The 15,512-nt window shown below is 42.7% G+C and overlaps 1 protein-coding gene across 1 annotated transcript in view; it reads right to left on the bottom strand.

The window, feature by feature from the left end:
• gli2a (GLI family zinc finger 2a) overlaps positions 1-12,638 on the bottom strand; it is an 88,038-nt gene extending 75,400 nt beyond the window's left edge. Inside the window, exon 1 of the mRNA XM_084363025.1 lies at positions 12,177-12,638. The gene's annotated coding sequence lies outside the window, so the exon portion shown is untranslated. The remainder of the gene's footprint in view (positions 1-12,176) is intronic.
• Positions 12,639-15,512: the final 2,874 nt, after the last annotated feature.

The raw sequence follows: 15,512 nt of genomic DNA, 5'->3' as shown, positions 1-15,512 counted from the left end.
TAAGTCTGTAACATATAATAACAGACCAAGAATTTAAATTAATTTATTCCATTCTTTGTGTGCTTTGATCCATGTGAACGTAGAATTAGAAATTAGAAAGAATTTTCAGAACAATCGGCGATTAAAGATAACACATAAATGAAATCGTTGTAAAAATATTTCCCCTTTTGAACAAGTATTATACTGAAGTTAGGTGAAAGTATCTCACAGTTGAAACCAGTTCTCTTTCTCACAACAAAGCAGAAATAAAGCGCACAGGAGTAAAACAAACGAGCAGCGCGTTAATAAAAAAAGAATCCGAAACCTGTTAATGTTAACATCTAAAGCAAACCTTATTTTGGCTTTTCTGGTGCTTGTTATGTTGACCTGCATGAGTGTCAGCATCAGAACCTGAGCAGAGAAAGGAGCTTTTGTCGGTGCGGACTTTGACCTTTTTAACTTTCAAGATGTTTTACCTGCACGAGAACCTATAAAACATTGAAGAAAAGTAAAAAAGTGAAAGCAATAGTTCTCCTTCAACTTCGTGCAGCGACATCGTCTACTGTTTCCGTTGTTGCTTCTGTCTGCCCCTCTCAACTAATTTTTTCGTCGTGCTGTTGTCCTTCAAGCAGTAGAAAGTCATCCAGTCTGCTCAACTCTTCCCTCCAGTTGCACCCGAAGTGGACAAAAGGCCAAACAGGATGATGCACTGAGGAGGAATGCTGCAACCGCCAGATCTAATTTACAGGTGGACAGGTGGAGGAGAGAGGGGGGAGGAGGAGGAGGAGGTGGTGACGGAGTCCACACAGGCTTCCTCTTTCAGCTGTACCTTCACTATATCCAGATCCAGAGAGCTGCTCACATAATTCAGACAGAACCCAGCTGGCTTTCCCCTCACACAGGGCAGCGGCAGTAACCACCTTGGCCAGCCTCTCCGCGACAGTTTGATGAGAAGCCTTTAATTTAAACTCACCAAATGTTCCCTCCATGAGAGCTCTTTTCACTAACCAAATACTTCCTTCCTTAGACAACGCAGCCCATTTTTAGTCGCTGGCTGCAGCAGGAGGTTTGCAGAAATGTTTCATCTGAGACCCGCAGCGTTTACAGACCGCTCCATCGACATTTTATGTGATTATCTGCTGCATGCTGCATCTCACAGCAGCCTCAAGGTGTCATCTACAAACATTTTAGCATTTTTTTTAACTGTAACCACGATTTTTAACCGCTTTCATTGCTGTAACAAATTGTTTCGTCATGTTTTCCTTACAGTAACGAGCTGGAGTTTAAGTCTCGCCCCCTCGTGTTAATCTCTATTATGTGACCAGTCTGAGCCAGGAGTCACTCGGCAGTTAACTGCAGTCGCTGGATTCTTAACTGACGTGACACACACACACACACACACACACACACACACACACACACACACACACACACACACACAGACAAAGCCCACCATGAACCTTTTGGGATTTAGCTGGATTTTCAAAATAAAAGCCACAAAAGGTTAGCTTATTGCAGGCTTGAAGTCTGCTTAAAACTCTAAACTATAAAAAAAAAATCTCAGTTCGGTCTTCAAACACACACAACACGGCTCATAATTCCAACAAAGACACTTGAATGACGCCTCGCTTTCTCTGTACATTTGAGCTCATGCAGTAAACAGTAAGTCTTTGCACTGTAACTCTCATTTTCTTCATATTAAGTTAAGCTGGCGATGCAGTTTAGCGCCCGGCCCCTTCATCAACCACTGCTGTTCAGCTGCCAGCTACACGCAAAAACAATACAGCACAGCTACATCCAGCATTTCATGCAACGCACTTTGAGCTCCCGGCTGCACATCCGGCAATACAAAGCGCTTCAGCAGGCAGCGATCACACCGCCATTACTTCAGAAAATTGCATTTTCTAGTTTTTAAAACCACATCCTAAAACTTTCACCTCCTGGTTTACCACATTTGAAACTGTAATCCTGCCAGCTCCCATCCTCTGAATGTTTAAAGTTTTTGATTTCTGCCTTTTTTGGGCCGAGATGAAGAGAAGAAACGTTAATAGCCCCCTCGGGTCGTGTTGAGGTTCCCAGAAAACCTTTGCAAGAACGGCTCTAATCACTTACAAAGCTCGCTATAAACTCTCTGTTCTCTTCTCTGTTCGTTTTGGTACGTTTATAGAGACAGTTGGTCTGCAGTTTCTATTTATCCTCATACACTGGATTTAATGTTATGGCACCCACAGTTACCCACAGCTTTAGACAAAGTAATTAACCTTTAAAGGAGATCCTTCAGATTGGAGGACCATTTCAGCATCTTTCAGCTATTTCTTTTGGTTTTAAGGCCATAATTTAACTCTCATAACATTGTTCAGAGCCAAGCAGGCAGCTTGTTTTCATCAAAATGCTCCCAATGTTCAAGACCCAGAACCAAATGGCAGACAAAGTTAGTGACTACTGACACTTTCAGGTTCAGAGAAATGTCTCCAAGATGTGTGTTGAGTAAATTGACGCCTTTCCTAATCGTATCGCATCAAAACAGTATCGTGTCAAACAGTAACGTGAGCTAGAATGTGGTTGAATGCTAATGTTAGCTGTTGTCTAATTGAAGCTAATTGATCTTATATGGCGCCCATGTGAATATGGAGCTAAAAGAAGAGTGAATATTAGACTTATAATCGTCAGATGAACGGGAACACGACTCAAAATCAATGCTAACTTTTTGCTAAAACATTTGCCATGGCAGTGTAAAAGAAAGGGGCCAAAAAAAATCAGTTGTAGCAGGTTTAAAGACGAAGCTTTTCAGAGCAGAGACTCCTTCTACCAACGAAATCCACGAGACACCAACAATATCTGCAAACTGCCACATACTTTTGTACTCACAATTAAGCTCAGACCTGTGTGCGATCATCAGAAAGGAATTCAGAACTGACTGAATGTCGTTGTTTTGTTGACGAATGATACACAGCAATGGACGGCGAGTCTCAGACACCTCTGGCAGGAGACAAGTTTGGACTCGGACAGGGCACATTCTCCGCGGGTGAATCACTCGGCTTTTTGCAGAAACGATTCCCTGTGAGGATTTCGACGCTCGGGGTCTGAAAAGGTCACGAGGTAGGATTGTGAGTAGTCTGACAGCAACGCATTAGCCATTAGTCTGATTCAGGGGGTTGAAACAACATGACTACAGGCTGTCACACGTGTATAGATTCGGGTCAGTCAAGCGGAGTATTGCCACAATATGCATTGTCAAAACCAGGGCTCAGGTTTTCTACTCAGGCCTTTTTAAGTGCTTCCCTTGGCGCCGTAACTCACGGAAATACATTTGTTCATACATGTCATGTAAATGAGGGCTTTGACAAAGATTTTCTCTCCACATTCCAGGTTTTTATTAATCTCTTATCCGGTCCAAACCTTTACAATCTGCACATGGGGACTCAAATCCCTTACAACAAAAACCCAACCATCCAGTGGTTTTGCAGAAGATACAGAGTAATGAGCAGCTAACAACTGATGTAATATAAAAGGCATCTAAAACAGCAGAGAAAAGCCCTGTGGATGAGTTCTTACCCCACCCCTGAACCTGACCTTTCCTGCTAGTAAAGGCAATATCCTGTGGTTGATCTCTTCGTCTCCCTCAACCAACAGAAAACAGATGTGGAGCTCATGGCCTACACACAGTCCTGAGGCAGGGAGGAATCTACACGGATACAATTTTGTCCTCAGAGAATCAAATAACTACAGCGGGATGAGCAGATACTGAAGCAAGGGTAGGATAAACTTACAAATTAACAGATTTACAGACAAGTAGGTGTGGTGACATTTGTCAAGCGACAGAAAATTGTTTCAAAGGAGATGGAAATCCCTGAGCCGAGCTGGGATGAGGTGCAGAGTCGAACCGAGTCGAGCCGAGCCGGCACGTGTATGGATGAGACAGATTTTACATCAAGTCGTCCAATTCGCTAAAAACTGAACATGTCATCCTCATGGTGGTGCTACAAAACAATTCAGGGGATCTCAGAGGAACCATGAAGGTCTGGATAAAATTTCACGGCAATCGATCCAAAAGCTTCTGAGATATTTTGGTCTTGAGCGAGAGCCACGCTGCTAATGTGGCTAAAAATGCTAAATGAGAGCATTTGCTGCTCGGCTATGTCATTATGTGTTTATTGTTGACATATAACAGCTGACTTAACACTAAACTCACCCTGTAACCATGTAACTGAGGTGTGTGTGTGTGTCTGTGTCTGTGTGTAAAAGTCACAGCTGTCACCGGTGCCACGTTGAAGCCAGCTTCCTCTCCGAAGCATTTGGACTGGGTCATTCATCCTAAATGTGTTGTTAGCACTCACTGCTCGACTGCTTCAGCTGTCAATAACCTCAGCAACTACTTAAGCAAGGCCGGCTCTGTGTGTGTGTGTGTTCCTGTGCAGAACCACAGCGGATATGCCTACGAGCCAGTCTGTAAAGGTTTGGCCCAAATCGATGTTGGCATTCGCTTCACTCAGGTTTCACTGTGGTGAAACTTCCACATTGTTTTGCGGTGAACTCTCCGCTGCAGCCGGACGGCTCGTGATAGTCGACAGTCCGCGTCTGCGCTCTGAACCAGCCGGCCCGTGCGAGGCAGCTGCTGCTACGTCGCCGGCAGATCTCAGGCCTTTGGTGACCGGAGGGGACTTCCCTTGAAGTTGTGTGTGTGTGTGGGGGGGGATGTCGGTTTATTGTGTGTGTTAGCGTTGGCTTGTGAAGTGTCAGTAGCAGCTGTTAGCGCATGTAACCAGGTGAGATCTCCTGGTAATTTGTTACCACGTCCACACTAAGCTGACTAAATCTGAAAATGCAACTTTCTCTCACCATTTTTAGCCTTCTGCTCACACTAAAACGACATCTTCCCGCCCCACAGCAGAGCTTCTTTGGCCTCCATGGTGGTTTAAAAACACAAGGCCTTGTGTTTTAGTGTGGATGGTGGAGATTAACCCCTTTGGAAAAGTATGACCTGTGCCTGCTCAGACAGGTTGAGAGCTGTGAAGCAGTTAAGTGAGAAAAACAACTTTCTGACACCTCTAACCCTCCAGAATTAGCATCATTATTACGTACGTGCAACAAAAACTAACTCTTGCAATCACATTACTACTTAATTCTCCTTCACTTGCAGATAAAACAAGTAAATCCTGAGTATTAAAACACTTTAAAGGTGATCATGGAGACAGAAAAGAGGTTTAACCAGCTGAGACTCTTTTTCTGACATTTAAAGAGGAAAATACTCAACAGATTGATTGAAAGAGAGAATAAAAGTTGGTAGCAGCCCTGCTTCTTTAACTTGCTTTCAAACTGCAGCTATCTGTCTGACTGTCATACGGCTCTCCACAACAATAGGAATAACATGCGTGTAGATTTTCTGCTGTCTTCACCACCTTTTTCTTCCTTCGCTACGCTCCGACCACCTGTTGACACCGTGAGTTCACTCCGAGAGCAGCCCGTAGACGTTATCAAGCCTCGCATGTGAAACAGCCGAGTCAAAGATGGCCCCGGCACGTACAACCCGGCGTGGATTTCACCCCACTTTCTCTCCGATGAGCTGATTACAAAACATGAGCGAAACCTCATTTTGGCCTCGAGCCACAGCGCGAGAGAAAAACGAGGGAGAAAAGAGAGCGGAGATGATGGCAGCAACAGACATGTCATGTGGGGAGGAGGGGCGGGAGGTTTTGCGGAGCTTGTTGCTAAAGACAACCACATGTCTCTATATCCAAGCTCAACTCTGACTCTGCGCCTCTTGTCTCCAGCTTCTATCAGAGAGGAGACTGTGGCCTGGCACCGAGTCAGCACCATTTGGAATCTAATATCTCCCGTCGTATGGAAACGCAAGAAAAAGGAGCCCGACCGCCCTGCCCTGACTTTATAGCTATGGGAGGGCCTGTAGTGTAAATCATAACTTACAAACCCACCACCCTTCTCCTCCTCCCAACACAAACCCCAAAGTTAGAAACACAAACATCCCACTGACTCCCTCTCTCTCTCTCTCTCTCTCTGGACGCTGGCTGCAGTTTGTTGTCAGCGGCCTCCTCGCAGACCTCGATCTCTGCCTCTGCATCAGATTAGGGCCTGTGGCAAACATCGCAGACAATGCGCCATTGTCTGCGAGCCTCCGTCAGTCCATCTCTAAAGCTCACAGTCGCATAGAAAAGGGCCTGTTGGCTGTTTGATGAGGAAGTGATAATGATGTGGTGAAGGGAAATCATTACCTTTCTGTAACACTTCATGATAACCATCATAAATAAAACTTATCTCACTGTCAACAAACAACAAAATGTTTTATAAACATTGCTATTAAGCAAATTATTTATTATAAGGTTGTGACTGATGTTTATAAACCTCCAGTCAGTAGTTAGATTATCGGAGGATGGGGTGAGGAGAGCGCTCTGGTTCAACCATACTATCCCACCTAGTCGCAGAATATTTAAAATAATGACCAAAATAATGTCTTAAAATTGCCTATTTTGTTGATTTTGTTTGATCCAGGGCCGTCACGCTATATTTCACTCCTGGAGGCCATACATCCTGAACATTACGGTCACTGAGAGATTCATTACTTGTGTTATGAGAAGAATGCAAGAAATTTTAACTCGCAGGATACGAGGTCATCTGAGCAACATTTAAAGTTAGAAACAAAGATGGCTGCCAGTACGAGCATCGACTACTGCTGCTGAGTGGAAAAAGGGATCTTTCATTTTACGAGGGTTGTTTTGGGTTTACTGAGGCACACCTTTCTTTGTCTTCATTATTCTTACACTTGACTGACATTAATCCTCTAAATGACGGAAACGTCCAGGTTCTGGCCAATAATGATCCACCTGAACAGTAACAAAAGCAAACTGTATTCAAACCAGGGCACCAACTGGCCAGTAACGATTGACCGGCCCATTAGTTTCTGCAAAATGTTTGGTTCCCAAAGTGACGTCTTCACAACAATCAATCCAAACCCAAAGACTCTGGATTTACCATCATTAATGATAAAGAAAAGCAGCAAATCCTCACATTTAACAACTGGAACGAGCAAATGTTTGACATTTTTTTGCTTGAAAAATAATTGAAACAAACTGATTGCCATCAAAAGTTGGCAATAATCAACTAATGGATGCAGCGCTAATTCAAAGTAGTGCTGTTAAACTTTAAAAAGAAAGATAATCAATCACATCGTCAAATCCCAGATGAACGTTTGCTCTTTTTACTTGATATGAACTAAAACTCTTCTTTTCCCCAACTCCTCTCTTTCCTTTCGTTTCACAAGCGATCAATTATTTTCTCAATAAATCGGCAAGTTGTAAAAATATGAGAAAATTGTAAAAAATTCAGATTATAATTATCCAAAGCCCAGAGTGACGTCTCTGAATGTCTTGTTTTGTCCAGAACCCAAAGATATCTCATTTACTTTCATAGACCTCCATGAAAATCAGCAATCATTCAGATCTGAGAAGCTGAAAACTCAAAAATTGAACCAGTTTTTTGTTTTCTTAACAAAATAGTCAAAATGATTGATTGGTTGGGCGGCTGTATTTCAGGAGGTACAGCGGGTCATCCAGTCATTGGAAGGTCACTGGTTCGAATCCCCTTTGTACGTTGTTAAGCACTTTGAACGGTCTGTAGACTGGAGAAGCGCCATAGAAATGCAGGTCCATTTATCAGAAATGTTTCAGATTTAATTCCTGTTTATTGACTAATCGACTAATCGACTAAAGCCCGAGTTGACACTGACAAATGTCTTGTTTTGTCTGACTAAGAGTCCACCACCTCAAGATATCTCATTTATCACCATAGACGACTAAACAAACCAGCAATCATACTAAACAATATTCAAAACAATTCATTATCACGTCCTGTCGACTGACTCGTGATTCACTGTCTGATCACTGCAGCTCTGAATTTGTGATTTTATTGTTTAAGAGGAAAATGGCAAAAATAAAAACGTTGCTTCCTGTTTCGGAATCATTTTAATGATCTTTGTACTTAAAAAGAACAAAAACAACAGCAACATGTCGGGCTTCACCTTCACACTGACTGTTGTGTGAAAGTAAAGGCAAAAAAACAACAACCTGTCACTCTCCATTGTCCGGAGAGTTTATCTTGTGTGGAGATAATGAAATTAGCTTCCCCATCCCCCCCCTCCTACAAATTAAGTGACCTCTGGTGACCTGGGCCGGGTTTCCCCAGAAGACCCCTGAGCTACGAGCACTATTGTTCCTTTGTGAGCCGACAGACAATGATGATGTTACTGCCGGAACGCTTTTGGGAAATTGGGTTTCCGATGAGTCAGTGTGTGCTGAGCTGAGGAGTCGGGCCGGGTCGTGATGGGACGATCTGTGTGCGCTACGCTGATGACACATCGTGCATCACACAGAGAGCGCTGTATACGAACTGATCTGTTCGAGTTTTCCTCCCTTTTGGAGAAACTGGAGCCGGAGGAGGTCTTCTTCTTCTTCTGCGGTTAGGAAGACTGTTGTTGGACCTCGCTGCACGATGTTTCTGCTGCGATTTAGGGGAACTCCTCCCGTGATTGATGAGGTCAATCCGTCTGTAATGAGCTTGTCAGTTATTGTACCGTGCAGCCCCTAACATGGCTTGTTAAATGCACATCAGGCTGCATTGACGTGTGTTTTCAGAGGCCCTACAGTGTGAACGGGCTCTTTTGAAGCCCGTCGTAGAGCAGCGTGACCTCACGTTCTGTTCTGGGATTCGAGTGCCCACTCATAGCTGCTCTAGTGTAAAGAGGGGGAGGTGGAAGCAGGGAGGACCCAGATATGATGTGAGCCTATTTAACCTCACACACTTGAGGGAGAAAGGACAGGACGCTTTCGAGGGGGAGTGAAACAACGGGCGTTAAAACAAGCGGGGATTGTCCTGTGCAGAGGAGACGGGATCCAGTGAAGGGCTCTACACATTGAATGTAAGCAGCCATCTCCCACTTTTCCCTCCATCTGAAGTGCAGGCCCGACTGTGAAGGACGGCGGCGGTATCGCTCAACACGTCTCTGCCTTTTTACAGCCCTCTAAACGGCCATTAAAGTCTCATCAATTCATCCCTGCACATGAGGAAGTCTCAGGCCTCGTCTGAGGAGCTCCAGGACACCGTGACAGCAGCTCCCACTCCTGATCACCGATGACAGACTCGTATTTATTTCCATCAATTTTAATTTTATCAAGTAAATTATTGAGTGAAAGTAGCAAACATTTGCTGCTCACAGACGCTCAGTTGCGATTATTATGCAGCTTTAATAGTTTAATGGTGATCGGACAAAATAACACCACATTATGTTCATCGATCAGTAAATTGGCTGAAAATTAAACAATCAATCAAAAATGATGAAGATAAATGATAAATAAATAAAAAAGCAAGCAGAGCATGCAGCACCTGTCCTGCATGTCAGACCCCTCTCTCCCCCTCCTGTCTGCCTCTGTCACGATCCAATAAAGACAAAAATGCCCCAAAAACAATATTATTAAATCTATAATTATTTAAAAGTAATCATTAGTCATCATCTCAGTTTTCATTTCATTTTCAATTCTTCAGTTAGACAGATACTGTGATCTATTGTTAGCTGATAGTCATACAATATATTGATTATCACAGAGTCACAATGTAGGCAAAGTACTAATACTTTGGTACTGTACTTTTCAGGTATCTGTACTTTACTCGAGTATTTATTTCTCTTGACTTCTCCTCTCTACATGTGAACACAAATATCTGAACTTTCTCCTCCTCACATTTCCAAAACAGGCTCGTTACTTTAGTTTGATGCATTTGATGGGAATTATGGATGATTTTTATTTAGTGTACATCAGTGCAATGGGGAGAAAAGGCATGTTAGTGTCTCGTATCTGCAGAGAGTTTCTTATTTTTTCACGTTGTTGCTGCTCGGGACGCTTTACCAACCCAACATGTGACTATTTGACGTCCTGGGAATGAGACTCAACAACCAACTATCTTTGTGGTGCGTTCAGGAACAGCTGGTTCAATAGTCTTTGAATTATATTAATATGACGTGAGCTTCAGTTAGCTTTTTATGTTTGTACTTGGAGTACATTTCAGAGCCTGCACTTTATCACTTTTACTTGAGTCTTTCTGACTCTTGACTCCAGAGCGCTCAGCAGCAGGTCAGAGGTTTACTCAGTGCTTGAGGGAAAAAGCAGCAGCTACTCTTCATCCCCAGCCACTAAATTCCAGTGCAAACATTTCTCAGCCGAAACCGCCGAGGCCTCAGAGTCACCCCCACCCACCCACACCCCGTTTTCTTACAGCTGCCATCACGAGGTGACAGGCGGCTGAATGGCTTCATCGGTACAGTACAGAGTCTGCGCTCGGTGAGACGAGGGTCGCGGTGGGACGGGTCGGGGTTTGAAGCATTCTCTCCTCTTTTTCAACTTTTGAGTTTACTCAGCAGGAGTGGGTGGTTGTGGTGGAGGAGGAGGAGGGTGGTGGTGGTGGGGTGCTCCTCCTCCCCCCTCCTCCTCCTCCTCAGAGTCACTCAGACTTCACCCTCTTCACCCTCCAACCCTCCTCTCTGTCCCCTGTACGCTAGACTTCATCGGTATTTGCTTTCAAAAAAAGCTGCACCCCCTCCTCCTCCTCCTCCTCCTCCTTGGTCTTTACCCCTCCAACACACACACACACACAGACACACAGTCACTCCTTTTCCAGTATTTGGTTCATTAAATTTTCTGCAGACTTCCAGAAAAGAAGCAGAAAAAAAAAGAAAACAACAAAAAAGAGGAACCAGATCAATAAAGTGGGGCCTGTGCACAGAGGCGATGTGTGAAAAACAGGGGGGGCTGCAGCGGCGGACATACAACAGGGGCAGGGCTGTGGAGATGAAAGTGACATGGCCACTATGGGTCCCTGAACGCTGCAGAGCGGAGCCCCCGAAACTGAGGCTGAATGAGCTGAATAGGCTCATCCATTCTTTACTCCTTTCACTCTCCGTAGGCCCTAACTGTTGGAACTCTTCATTCCTCACAATGGGCAAATGCACTAAAACTTTTTCTTTTTTTTTCTCATGCAAATCACCTCAGCCCTGACCGGGGTTGTCATCATGTGAAGCGGAAAAAACACACACATGCACACACTCGAGATCACCGGCGCTGCTATACGTCTCAAACTTCTTATTGCTCTTCTTCTTTTCCCAAACTTTTCTCGGTCTGTTTCTCATCAGCATGCAAAGAAAAAAAAAAAAGACGAAGAAGAAAAAAAAAAAAAATCCAAGAAGGGGGGTCCGTCTGAGTTTCAAATGTGGAATCATATGGAAAAAAAGCCTTAAAGAAAACAGCTTGTTCTCAGTGATATGTAGGCCAAAACAACCAACAACAAAAAAGTGGGACTCATAAGTCCACACATGAGTTTGGAGATCATTAGCAGCGCCTGTTAGATAGGAAGGAAAAGCCAACAGCAAATATAGCTGCTTAAGGGCCCCACAAAGGCATCAAGTGTTTGTTGACTGCTCAGGCCGGAGAGCAAACAGCAAACTTTGAATCTTTCAACAATAAGTACACATCTCCCACAGTCCTGTCACAGGCAGGGATGCATGTGTCCACGCTGCTGCTGCTGCTGCTGCTGCTGAGCTGCTCACACTTTCTGTGTTTGTTTCTTTGCTTTGTTGCATTAAGAGATTAAAACAGTGAAGTGAGGAGTGAAGAGTGAGAGGGGCGATGTCAGAGTGTGACAGTGGAATTATTTTAATAAAAAGATAAAAGAAAAAAAAGCAATGAAAAGTGTTTTCTTAAAGGTGGAAAGTTAAGTTTCAGAGTCACATTTGCAGGATGTTTAATTAGATTTTTTTGCATTTTATCAGAGATGTAACCATTAAAACAGCCTCAAAAAAGCAGCTGAACACAAACAGCTTGTGCTGAAGCATTAAAAGCTGAAAAAATTGAGGGATTGGCGCCGAGCTTTCTGATCGCATCTCTTCCCATATGGATCAAGTTGCAAGCCCAAGATTTTTTGGATTCCTGTGTCAGATAAGTTCAAAGTGCAAATGAGATGTGAAGCTGCCCTGAGCCTCATCTGCCGCTGACACGCACGGCAGCAGAGAGAGAGAGAGAGAGAGAGAAACCCAGCAGCACCGAAACACTTTTAACCCGAACAGAAGAGCAGAAAAGACGAGTTAACAGAACCACACAGACGAACTTCTCTCTGTCAGCATCATGACAACAGTTTCTTACCTTCTCTGCGTCTCTTTTCACTTCGAAGCCGAGGCTCTTCCACTCTCTCTCCTTTTTTTTTTTTTTTTGTTGTCCGAGGAAAAACTTTGCCTGGAGTCTGATTCCCGTAAAACTAGGAGTGAACTGGCACCGCGCGTAAACAAGCCTCTCCGGACTTGACGCGAAACTCCATGAAAAAAAGTTTTGGAGACACTCAAACGCTCAAAAGTTTGCACGGCATTACCTCCTCCAACCCCTCTTGTCCCGGAGAGCGACTCTCAGTGCGGAGCAGAAGTCGAGTCGAACTTTTTCTTACAATCCATCTTCTCCCCTGAGGTGCGCTCTGGTTGTGCGTGCTCTGCGCGCGTTCAGCAAACTAACATGGTGCGTAAAAAAGAAAAGCTTTGTTTTCTCTTTTTTCCTGCGTAAAAGTTTGGAAGTGAGCGGCGGTTTGGCTTCAGTCTGCAGCAGAGACATGCGGTGGTGTTGAGATCTTCAGGCTGCTGATCTGTTTTCAATCCGACCCCCCCTCCTCCTTCTTTCTCCTTCCTCCCCCCCTCCTCCTCTCCACCATCTCCTCCTCTCTCTCACTCCCCTCGCTCCCTGGTGAGTTGGGCCATTTGCTGCACCAGATGGGCCGGGCTAACTCTATCCAGCAGTTGTAGACGAGGGGGGGAGAAAAAAGTTAGATAAAGTTTCATTTATTGTTCGATTTTTCACGGGCTTAACAGTTAAGAATGTGTAATCGCAGCCAGGTTTTATAAGTCACACTTGAAGCACACACATTTGCATCAGTTGTTGCAGTTGCAGAGCTCCATAAGCTTTTTGTTTCATCAAGTTTCCTGCAGCTGGAGAAAAAAAAAAAAAAAGAGCTCTTTTTCTCTCTCTCTCCAGGAGCAGTGATTCTTTGAGTGGGTGGACAGATAATCAAGGCTCTCTAAGATCTTGAACAAACCAAACTCACATTCACCAACAAATACAGCCAGACCCTGTAGTTATGTAGTTTAAAGGTTGCTGGTTTGAAAAAAAAAAAAAAAAGTAGTCAGCAAACAATCTTCATAATTCATGCTCTGTTTATTCCCATCCAGCCTTTTTTTTTTCATCTTAGCTGGAACCTTTTATTCAGCCGTGCAGCGTTTGCAGCAGGCAGTGATATGTTGCGGACAAACAGCATTTATTATGTGATTCATGTGTAATTCACCTAGAGTAACCCTGTCCGTGCCGGTGCATCTGAAGGCTCTCTTAGTGTGTTTTAATTTATTGTGATTTTCAAGGAAAGTGAAGATGTGGGAGTAAAGAAGAGTAAGAGGGAAATGATTCCCCCCACTGCTCTGAACACTGTGTGCAGAAACACAACTCGTGTGATTGTATTATTGAGGAATGTGCAACATAAGAGCACAAAAGTGAAGCGGTGAAGGTTTTAAAACTGGATTTGGACGCAGTGCAGCCCTGTCAAGATTAGATAATAAACCAGGACCCCCTTTAACGTCTTTATCACAGTCATTTATTGTGTTTTTCTACTAAATCAGCATGAAACAGATGAGTCACAGTGAGAGTCTCCAGGTAACCAAACCTTTGAATGTTACAATGCAAACATGCTTCAACAGAGGAGACATGTCTGTATGTTACTGAAGAAACATAAATGTATGAATTAATATCTGTTTAATTAATATTGTAATAACACATTCACTGTAAAAAGTCATTACAGAATTTAGTGGGATCAACTTATCTTTTCTGATTAACTCAACACACATATACAAGTTTTATTTGTTTCAAGTTGATTAAACTTAAAGTTTATAGTTTTTCTTCTGAACTCATTTCTAAAGAGACGAGATCAGCATATTGGCAGGTTTCCCAGCATGCATTGTTTGAGAGGTCACACTCTCCCAAGACTCTTTTTTGTATATTTTGAAGAAAATATACGTTTTGGAAACTTGCTACTTGTCTTTCGAGAGAAGTCGTGGTCCGATTTTTTACACAATAACAAAATAATAGAAAAACCACGATCAAGGTTAGTGTTGAATTCAGTCTTTATCAAACTGTTACACCTTTTATCAAATCATCTTGAGTTGGTTAACGTGTCTTTGTGCAAATGCAGGACTGATGTAGCACCAACTGCTTCTTATGTGAAATGAAGTATTGATTCTTCAAATGTCGGAAAATCAATTTTAACTGTAATGATTGGCGGTGTCGTTTATTAACTTAATATCTGAAGTTAACTGAAGGTGTATTTTCAAGTACAGTTAACTTTAAAATGTGTTCTACCAAAAAAAAGTAAACTTTAAAGAAGATATTAAACAAACTATTCAACCTAAATTAAGTCAACTCAAATATTTAAGGCAGCAGTTTTAAGTTGAAACAGCCCAACATTATTTACAGGACACCAGATATCAGGCTACAAAATATAAATGAAGACAAATCATTGTTGCAGGCAAATATAGAATATTTAACACGTATCTTCACCAAAGTAAAGATGTTTCACACAGAAACACAACAAATAAATAAAACGACCTGCAGTAAACAGAGTTTCTTACAGATCATTCAAGATATTCTGACGCTGTAAAAATGTCCGTTTTCATTAATTCAATGCATTTAAATGTAAAGTCATCTGGTTTGGTTCTGCCCTTTCATATTTTATCATATGAGGAAATGATATTAAACCTCTTTTAAAAGTTGATCTTAAACTATCAAAAGTTCTATTAATGTAAAACGTGCATCATTTGCCGATGAAGTCATGTTTAAAGTAGAATAAAGTGTAAAAACACATTGTAGAGCGCTCGAGTAATAAATAATACTTACCCAGTTACTTTCTACCACTGGTTCACAGGGCTGAAATGCAGTGATGGGATTTCCAGGTCTTTTTAGCGAGCCAGTTGCCAGAGTAAGTGTTTCCAATGTACGTTTCTGCAAACCACATGTTGAAACTTTGAAACTCAATTTTATGTCGTGACAGTACTCTGCCTATCGTCTGGTTAAGTTTAGGCACAAAAAACACTTGGTTAGGGTTTGGAAAAGATCATGTTTTGCCCTGAAGCACCACAAACGTAACGATAATTTAGCACTAACAGTCGGCGTTACTCCTGAGCAGCTCTTCATTTAGTGCCACTTCTTCGTTTTGACCTGTGATGGTTTACGCACACATATGTCACTTAATTTATCAGTGTAACTGTACTAAACCTTATTTTCCAGAATAATGTATGTACAATGTATGTTTGGTATAAAAACAATTAAGCTACAACAAGGAACTTTTATTTTTGACTGATCCTCTCAGCTCCTCCATACAAAAGACACACATGAAAAATAGTTTTCCTTTTTTTTTAATTAATTTGACTCGGATAACTTTAACAGCTTTTTAGC

This window comes from Pagrus pagrus (assembly GCF_965226575.1).
Source record: "Pagrus pagrus genome assembly, chromosome: 9".
In the NCBI taxonomy this organism is placed as follows: Eukaryota; Metazoa; Chordata; class Actinopteri; order Spariformes; family Sparidae; genus Pagrus; species Pagrus pagrus.
This window is presented reverse-complemented; position numbering and strand designations above follow the sequence as displayed.